The sequence below is a fragment of the Canis lupus genome, chromosome 12 (genome assembly GCF_003254725.2).
Source record: "Canis lupus dingo isolate Sandy chromosome 12, ASM325472v2, whole genome shotgun sequence".
In the NCBI taxonomy this organism is placed as follows: Eukaryota; Metazoa; Chordata; class Mammalia; order Carnivora; family Canidae; genus Canis; species Canis lupus.
The window spans coordinates 55,327,931-55,338,437 of record NC_064254.1 but is presented as its reverse complement, the minus strand read 5'-3'; positions in this window follow the sequence as shown (position 1 = coordinate 55,338,437).

The window sequence follows — 10,507 nt, the reverse complement described above, 5'->3', positions numbered from 1 at the left end:
CTCCGCTCAGATCTCAATATCATGGTTGTGAGTTCCAGCCCCATGTTGGCCTCCACACCCAGTGTGGAGCCTATTTAAAAAAAAAAAAAAAGATGCGGGAAGTATACCTTGCATTCACTTGGGACTATCAGTGTACTGTTGGCCTATAAATTCAACTACCTATTTTTTTTTCTTCTCAAAGGAAATTATAAATATTAATTGAATTTATTCATTTTATAATGAATGTAAAATATGGTACAATATTGAATCATGAATAGTTGTGAAAGATTTCCATTAAGTAAGATTTGGAACTTATATAGAAAGCCTTTCAGTTGGTTAAAAATTAATATGAATTTCTGCAAAGACAACAGATTATTGTGGGGAATTTGATAATGCAGTTGCCATGATGAATGTAGAAGAAGTGCTTACACGGATTCTTCCTGTATTTTTGAAGTTTCAGGGAAAATGAAGCCAAATTTCAGTAGATTCATAATACCATCAGAATATGATCAAAGAGGAAGCAGATAAGCAAAAAAGTCAATTTAATACTGCTTACCTGAAACTTTTAATACAATATACTTTCATTTTTAAAACTATAATGTGTACTAAAAAAAAACTACAACGTGTACTAGTTTTTCCCAAATAAATAATGAATTTATGTGTTCCTCACCAATTTATCATTTAGTAAGTGGCAATTACCTAAGAAATAAAGGCTTTTCTCCATTTCTAGTATGTTTCTTATCAAATTAAATTACCTATTCCATTTTCAAACAACTTTTATTCTAAAAGGTTATAGCTATACATTCCAAAGTATAAACGGAATTGATCTTATTTTTCTCTTTAAATTTATTATGACTGAAAATACTAATTATTTTTATCCATGATTTCTTTATATTTATTTACCTTTTTATTTTAAAAATTTTAATTCCAGTGCAGTTAACATACAGTGTTATATTAGTTTCAGGGATACAATGTAATGATTCAATAATTTTATACATTACTCAGTGCTCATCTACCATAAATGTACTCTTAATCCCCATGGTCTATTTCACTAACCACCCCCACCACCTCTCCTCTGGTAACCAATCAACCAGTTAGATTTCTATATAGTTAAGGGTCTGTTTTTTGGTTTCTCCCTTTTTCTCCTGTTGGTGTGTTTTGTTTCTCAAATTCTACGAATGAGTGAAATTATACGGTATTTGTCCTTCTCTGACTGACCTATTTCACTTAGCATTATACTCTCTAGCTCTATCCATGTCATTGCAAATGGCAAGATTTCATTCATTTTTTTTCTTTTTTTTGGAGAGAGAGAGAGAAAGAGAGAGAGAGAGATGGGATGGGAGGGGTGGAAAGGGAGAGGAAGAGAGAATCTTTTTTAAATATTTATTTATTTATTCATGAGAGACACATACACAGAGACACACAGAGAGAGAGAGAGAGAGAGAGCAAGAGAGAGAGAGAGCAGCAGAGACACAGGCAGAGGGAGAAACAGGCTCCATACAGGGAGCCTGATGTGGGACTCGATTCTGGGACTCCAGGATCATGTCCTGGACTGAAGGCGACACTAAACCGCTGAGCCACTGGGGCTGCCCAAGAGAGAGAATCTTAAGCAGGCTCCAGGTCCATCATGAGCCTGGTATGGGGCTTGAACTCATGACCCTGAGATCATGACCTGAGCTGAAATCAAGAGTCAGTTGCTTAACTGACTGAGCCACCCAAGAGTCCCAAGATTTCCTTCTTTTTTATGGCTGAATAATTGTCAGGATTCATTTGTCAATTGATGGACACAGGCCATTTTCATAATTTTCCTATTGCAAATAAGGCTACAATAAACATTGTATGTATCCATTTGAATTAGTGTTTCCATATTCTTTGGGTAAGTACCTGGTATTGGAGTTAAAAAATATATTGTATTTTTAATTTATTTTTATTTTTTTTATTTATTTTATTTTTTTTATTTTTATCTTTTTATTTTTTTATTTTATTTATTTTATTATTTTATTTTATTTTATTTATTTTATTTTATTTTTTTTTAATTTTTGAAGAACCTTCATATTAACTTCCACAGTGGCCATTCCAGTTTGCATTTCCACCAATAAGGCACAAAGGCTCCTTTCTCTCCATATCCTTGCCAACACTTGTTTCTTGTGTTTTTGATTTTATCCATTTTGAAAAGTGTGAGGTGCTATTTCATTGTGGTTGTGACTTGCGTTTCCCTGATGATGAGTGATGTTGAGTATCTTTTCATGTGCCCGTTGGCCATCTGTATGTCTTCTTTAGGGAAATGTCTTTTCATGTCTTCTACCCATTTTTAATCAAATTATTTTTTTTCTGGTATGTGTTGCGTTGTATAAGTTCTTTATATATTTGGGATACTAACCATTTATTGGATATGTCATTTGCAAATATCTTCTTCTATTCAGTAGGTTGTCTTTTAGTTCTGTTTTCTTTGCTGTGCAGAAGCTTTTTATTTTGATGTAGTCCCAATAGTTTATTTTTGCTTTTGTTTCCTTTGTCTCAGGAGGCATATCTAAAAAAAAAAAAAAATGTTGCTATGGTTGGTGTCAGAGAAATGATTTCCTGTGCTTTCTACTATGATTTTTATGGTTTCAGGTCTCACATTTAGGTTTTTAATCTAATTTGAGCCTATATTTGTGTATGGTGTAAGAAAGTGGCCTAGTTTTATTCTTTTCTATGTAGCTGTCCAGTTTTCCCAATACCATTTGTTGAAGAGACTTTTTCCCATTGCACATTTCTTGCTTCTTTTGTTGAAGATTAATTGACCATGTAATTATGGATTTATCTTTGGGTTCTCAATTCTGTTCTATTGATCTGTGCCAGTACCATACTGTTTTGATTACTACAGCTTTGTAGTATATCTTGAAATCTGGGATTATGACACCTCCAGTTTTGTTCTTTTTTCAAGATTTTTTGGCTATTCAGAGTCTTTTGTGGTTCCATATAAATTTTAGAATTATTTGTTCTAGTTCTGTGAAAAGCACTGTTGGTATTTTGATAGGGATTGCATTAAATCTGTGGATTGCTTTGGGCACTATGAATATTTTAACAATATTTGTTCTTCTAATCCATTAGCAAGGAATATCTTTCCATTTTTTGTGTCATTTTCAATTTCTTTCATCAATATTTTAAAGTTTTCAGAGTATAGGTCTTTCACCTCTTTGGTTACATTTATTTTATTATTGTTGGTGCAATTGTAAATGGGATTGTTTTCTTAAATTCTCTTTCTGCTACTTCATTCTAGTTTATAGTTAGCTGTAAGTTTTTCATAGGTGGCTAATATAATATAATATAATATAATATAATATAATTTTGTCGAGGATTTTTGCATCTGGTATTTTGTTTGTAGTGTCTTCATCAGAGTAATGCTGGCCTCATATAATCAATTATATATTTGGAATAGTTTAAGAAGAATAGGTATTAACTCTTCTTTAAATGTTTGGCAGAATTCACCTGTGAAGCCATCTGTCTTGGACTTTTGTTTGTTGAGAATGTTTTAATAACTGATTCAATTTCATAGCTGGATATTGGTCTGTTCAAATTTTCTATCTCCTCCTGCTTCAGTTTTGGGAGGTTATATATTTCTAGGAATGTATCCATTTCTTCTAGGTTGTTCAGTTTTTTGGAATATAATTTTTCATAACAGCCTTTGCAGCCTTTGTATTTCTTTGTATTTCTGTGGTGTCAACTGTTATTTATCCTCTTTCATTTCTTATTTTGTTTCTTTGAGTCTTCTCTCTCTCTCTCTCTCTCTGTCTTTTTTTTTTTTTTTTTGATGAGTCTGGCTAATGGTTTATCAATATTGTTGATCTTTTCATAGAATCAGCTCTTAGTTTCATTGATATGTTCTATTGTTTTTTTTCCAATTTCTATTTTTTGTTTATTTCTGTTCTAATCTTTATCATTTCTTTCTTTCTACCGTTTTGAGTTTTGTTTGTTCTTTTTCTAGCTCCTTTAGTTGCAAGGTTAGATTATTTGAGATTTTTCTTGCTTCTTGAAGTAGGCCTAGATTGCAATAAATTTCCCTCTTAGAGCAGCTTTTGCTACATTCCAAAGATTTTGGACTGTTGTGTTTTCATTTTGATGTCTCCATGTGTTTTTTAATTTCTTCTTTGACGTTTTGGTTGACCCATTCATTGTTTAGTATCATGTTATTTAACCTCCATGTATTTGTATTCATTTGTGGTTGATTTCTAGTTTCATAGCATTGTGGTAGGAAAAGATGCATGGTATGACTTTGATCTTTTTTGATTTGTTGAGATATATTTTGTGGACTATTGTGTGATCTATTCTAGAGAATGTTACATGTACACTGGAAAAGAATATGCATTCTTCTGTTTTAGGAAGGAATGTTCTGAATATATCTGTTAGGTCCATCTGGTTCAATATGTCATTCAAAGCCACCAACAATTTTCCTTATTGATTTTTTTAAAAGTTTTTATTCAAATTCCAATTAGTTAACATACATTGTAATATTAGTTTTAGATGTACAATATAGTGATTCATCATTTTCATACAATACCCAGTGCTCATCACAGTTCTCTCCTTAATCCCCATCACCTATTTCACACGTTTTCTCATTCATCTCCACCCTGGTACCATCAGTTTGCTCTATATAGTTAAGAATCTGTTTCTTGGTTTGCCTGTCCCATAGTTTTCTCCTTTGCTCATTCGTTTTGTTTCTTAAATTCCACATACAAGTGAAACAATATAGTATTTGTCCTTTTCTGACTGACTTATTTTGCTTAGCACAGTACTCTCTATCTCCATCCATGTTGCAAATAGCAAGATTTCATTTTTTATTGCTAATAGCCCTTTGTATATACATACCACATCTTCCTTATCCATTCATCAGTTGATTGACACATGGGATGTTTTCATAATTTGGCTATTGTAGATAATGCTATTATAAAAATGGGGGTGCATATATTCCTTTGAATTAGTATTTTGGTGATTTTCTGTTTGAACAATCTATTTATTGATGTAAGTGGCATGTTGAAGTTCCCTACTTTCATGTATTACTATTGATTACTTCCTTTCTTTTTGTTACTAGCTCCTAAATGTAGTTGGGTACTCCCATATTGGGTACATAAATATTTACAATTGTTGTATCTTCTTGTTGGATTATTCCATTTATTATTATATGGTGTTTTTCTTTGTCTATTGTTGAAGTCCTTGTTTTAAAGTCTATTTTGTCTGATATGAGTATTGCTACCCTGGCTTTCTTTTCACTTCCATTTGCATGAAAAATGCTTTTCCATCCCTTCACTATCAGTCTTCATGTGTCTTTGGGTTTGAAACGAATCTTTTGTAGACCGCATACAGATGTGTCTTGCCTTTTTATCCATTCCATCACCCTCTGTTTTTTGATTGGAGTGTTTAGTGCATTGACATTCAAAGTAATTATTGATAGGTATGCACTTATTGCCATTTTGTTGGCTGTTTTGGTAGTTATTTTTTGTTCCTTTCTTTTCTTGCTCTTTCCTTTCGTGATTTGCTGGCTTTCTTTAGTGACATCCTTAGATTCCTTTCTCTTTATTTTTTGCATTTCTCTTATAGGTTTTTGATTTGTGCTTACTATTCAGGTTGTATATGACATCTTATGCATATAACAGTCTATATTAAATTGATAGTTGCTTACATTTGAACCCATTCTTTACTCTTCTTCCCTCTGTATTTCAGATATATATAGTCATATTTTATATCCTATTATTTTGTGAATCCCTTGACTGATTTTTATAGATAGACTTATTTTTACTGCTTTTGTGCTTCCTACTTTTCTTACTTACGGTCTTTTCTTTCCACTCAAAGAGTCCTCATTAACATGTCTTGTAGGACTGGGTTAGTGGTGATGAATTTCTTTAACTTCTGTTTGGCTAGAAAACTCTTTATCTCTCCTTCTATTGTGAACAATAGCCTTACTGGACAGAATATTGTTGGTTGGCAGTTTTTTCTTTTCAAGCATTTTGAATATATCATGCCACTTTCTTCTGGCCTGCAAAATTCCTGCTGAAAAATCAGCTGATAGCCTTGTGGGATTTCCCATGCATATAACTGTTTTCTTTTCTCTTGCTGCTTTTAAAATTCTCAATTTATCACTACTTTTTGTCATTTTACTTACTGTAGTGTCTTGGTGTGGACCTCTTTGAGTTGATCTTGGTGAAGGCTCTCTGTGCCTTCTGGATCTGGATCTATTTCCTTCTGCAGATTTGGGAAGTTTTTAGTTATTATTTCTTCAAGTAAGTATTCTGTCCCCTTTTCTCTCTCTTCTCCTTTTGGGATCCATATATGTTAATGTTATTATGCTTGATGATATCACTGAGTTCCTTATGTCTATTTTCATTTTTTACTATTATTTTTCTCTCTTCTTTTCAGCTTGATTGCTTTCATTACTCTGTCCTCCACGTCACTGATCAGTTATTCTGCTTCCTCTAGTCTACCATTTACTTCCTCTAGTGTATTTTTAAATTCAGTTATTGAGCTCTCATCTCTGATTGGTTCTTTTTTTACATTTTTTTTTCTTTCTGTAGAGGATCTCACTGAAATCCTCCATTCTTTTCTCAAGTTCAATGAGTATGTTTATGAGCATACTTTAGATTCTCTAACAGGAATATTACTTGTCTCTATTTCACTTAGGTCTCTTATTGCGATTTTATTTAATTCTTTCATTTGAGACATATTCCTCTGTCTCCTCTTTGTTTCTAACTCTTTGTGTCTGTTTCTATGTGTTAGGAAAGTCAGCTATGTTTCTTGCTCTTGAGACTAGTGGCTTTATGAAGAAGAGGTCCCATAGTGCTCTGAAGTGCTATATCCCTTGTTCACTATAACCTACCACTTTGGGGATATCTCCTGTGTGTTTTTGGTACCCTCAAATTGTACCTAAGCTGTGTTTACCTTTAGTCCAGTCATCTACAATGGCCCTCTTTGTCTGTTGTGGGCAGTGTTTGGTCCCTGTGTTGTTAGTGGGCCAGCATGGGGCTGCCTTGGTCTTAAGTTGAGTAAGAGTAGGCACTCATCTGAGGTGCAATAGCACTGAACTGCAGTGTTCCTCCTCTGTGTTTCCCTGAGAAGCTTTTGTGGGGAGCAGAGCCTGTAGTCACACCAGATGTCTTCCCCTAGCCCACTGCTGCAGCTGAAGTCAGACTGGTGTATATGGTTATCTTTCCTTCTCCCTGGGGGCAGGAATCACTTTTGATGGTGCTGGACCCTGTTAGGGCTGCTTGCACCAAAAGTGGCTCCTACCTTATGGCAATACTTTTGATGGGTTCTGGCCAGGGTTATGTCTGAAGGAGAAGGTGGGGGTGAGGAGCTTGGTGCCCACAAGGTCCATGATGGTCTGCTGCAAGAGGGGACCTGCAGCTGCAAAACATTGAGGCTGGCATTGTTCTACGGGTGGATCTGCAGAAGTACTTTGGGGCAAGGATCATGGTATAAGCAAGGTTTGCATGGGTCCACTCTGGGAGAATAGCTGGAGTTCAGGCTTGACTGAAGGGTGCATATCTTCATGAGAATATGGGAATTGGATGCACTATTAGCAAGTTAGGTAGTGAGTGTTGGCACCTACTGGTTCTTACAGGTGTAAGTGACTAGCCTTTGGGATAGGGAAAGGAATGGTGCCTTCCAGCTCCTTTGTTTTTGGAGAAGTCTCCCTGAGAAACACTGAAATCTCAACTGCATTAAACATAGGCCACCACTGAGTCCCAGGTTTAGTTAACCAATGAAACTGTTAGAGCACATTCTGTCTGTACAAGTTAATTAAACCAAATATCTCTAGTAAGGGCACCAATATAAAAGAATTCAGCCTGATAATGTATTATAATTTATCCTTGGTATACAACCTTAAAATCTATTCATATACATATTTGTCAGGATTCTTCAAAATACATTAGCAAAATATTACAATTCTTTGGTGTGTAATACTTCTTCTTTGGTCATACTTGTATTTGACTCCCTGGAGCAAGTGCAGATTTGACCTTAGTTATGGCTCTAGTCACAAAGGGTGTTGGAGTACATTTTGAGCAGAATGGGCATTGCCTATTAAGGCATCTGTCTCAGGTGTGGTTATTATGGGGTTTACAAGCAAAAGAAGGGTATTCTTACAAGGAAGAGCAAGCTCATTCTCCTGGTAAGAAAGGTTGATGACTCAGGTTTAAAGATTCTCAGTGTTGTCTCAGATATTCCCATTCAATTTCAAGATCCTATTCCTTACCAAACAGTGGACTAAATTTTACATAAGAAACTTGACAAGGCTTCAGATTAAACTGTTTTTGTAATTTTGCAATCCACATTTAAAATTTTATATTTAATTTTAGTTAATTTTTAATATTAAAATTTTCCAGTTCAAATTACTGGTGTAATCTCTGTCTACTGACCAGATTCTTATTTATACAGAACATGAATTACAGAAATGTTTACTAAAACGTTGACTTCAAAATGTCAGCATCCAGTTAGAAGATTAAAATTATGGTAGCAATGACAAGAAATAGCACTGACTGTGATGTGAAATAGATTCTCTTAAGCCCATTTGAGTCCTTACATAAATAGAATGACAAGTTCAACTCATGTCACAGTCTGAGGGCCAGAGAGTTACATAGATTCCTAAAAAAATCTTTAGCTTCTCAAAATTATGGGGCAGAAATTTCTGGGGGAAAAAGTCTCTTTCTCCTGTATTCTCATCTTCTCCCTCTAACACTTGCTATTGGCAGAGCTGATATCAGGTCAGCTGGCAAAGAAGAAAAGTAGCTTGCAGAGTTCAGGTCCAGCATCATAAAGTAGGGAAAAGACAAGTAGGCTTGGCTCCAAGGGGCAATGAGTTATAGGCTTGAGGCAGACCTAAATGTGGCACAAATAAGCAGCTTGAAAATGAAATAAGTAGATCTATTTCTAACTAAAAAAAAAGTATAAGTTGTTCTGTGATCTATAGGAAAAAAGAGATAGAAAAGAAATTCATGATTTAACCACTCATTTATAATCATTTTTCTTACATATAAGAATTGTGCCCTTAAAATAGTGATACATATAGATAGCCAGCTTATGGAAGTTAGGAGATGGAAAGAGGTTTTAGCTTTCTAGTCTATCTTCTTGTCTTTGGCATGCCTGTATTACAGAATATTAATATTAGCCCACTGTATTCAAGCCAGGTTTCTTTGTTCTAAAATAACATCCTCACACAAGAGTGGAAAAAGGACCTAATGAGAAGTTAATTCAGTCGTCAGTTTTGGTTAATTTTTAGTCACCAGCTTGCTATTTTTTAATGGGAAAATATATTGACTCCTTTGGTTCTTGGTTTCTTTACCTGTGAAATAAAATCTTTGAGATCTGATATCTTTATGACTGCACATGTATGAGAGAATCTCACAGGATGCCCTCACATTCCACTGGGATTATGGAAGGTATCTGTTAGAACCACATTTCCAGTTACATGTTTTACCACTCAAATGGTATGGAGGTGGAAAAAATTAATTTTCAAATGACCCCTGTCACAAGATTTTATTTCTGAGAATATGCTGATACTTAGTATTTGTGAGTTTTATGGTAATAAGCCAAGTTATCATATGTTGGGATTTTTCAGCTGTCGTTTTTAAATGTATGAGAAATGTTACTATAAAGAACCAGAGAGTATTCAAGCTCATTAAAAGACAGAGGCAGCACAATACTAAGTTTCTTTTTTTAGGTTCAAGATTTAACTGTAGCACTTGTGAATTTCTAAGGTTTCAAACTTGACTATTTTCACATCCATATTCATGATGCTGTATCTTATCTGTAAGTGCTACCCACTAGGTTTATTTTAGATGATCTTGTTAACACCCTGACAAGCAGTGAACTTCTCATCCCATGTTTCTGTAGCAGACTCAGAAGTATAGCACAAAAGATTTGGTGTGGTGGGGGAGGGTGAGAAAAAGAAAGAATAAAAGGGGGAAAAGTTCTTCTATTAATACTCAAATACCAACATGAAAAAAATTTGATGTGGAAAGTGGTCAGAAATGAATGTGAAATATGGGGAGACAAAAATGTATAAAATATTCTAGTGATTGGGGCATAGAATATTCTTCACTATCTTAAATTATTTAGTTATTTCAGAGCAGAGGAATATTTTCAACTATATCAGAGATGTATTTTTCAAGGATTAAGTACCTTAAGAATGGTGCATTTGACTATTTTAAAAGAAAGAAATCTGAGGGGTGCCTGGGTGGCTCAGTTGGTTAAGCTCCAACTCTTGATTTTGGCTCAGTTCATGATCTCAGGCTCTGTACTCAGCAGAGAGTCTGCTCTAGATTTTCTCTCTTCCTTTCCCTCGGCCCCTCTCCTGCTCCCTGTGCACGTGCTCTCTTTCTCTAAAAAAAGAAAGAAAGAAAGAAAGAAAGAAAGAAAGAAAGAAAGAAAGAAAAAAACAAAGGAAGAAAGAAAGGTAGATCTGAGATCACTGAAGGATCATTAATCATATCTTTAGACTCATACTTTAGTTTTGATTAAGTTATTTTCTACTGTTTTTGTGAAAAGAGTAACATTT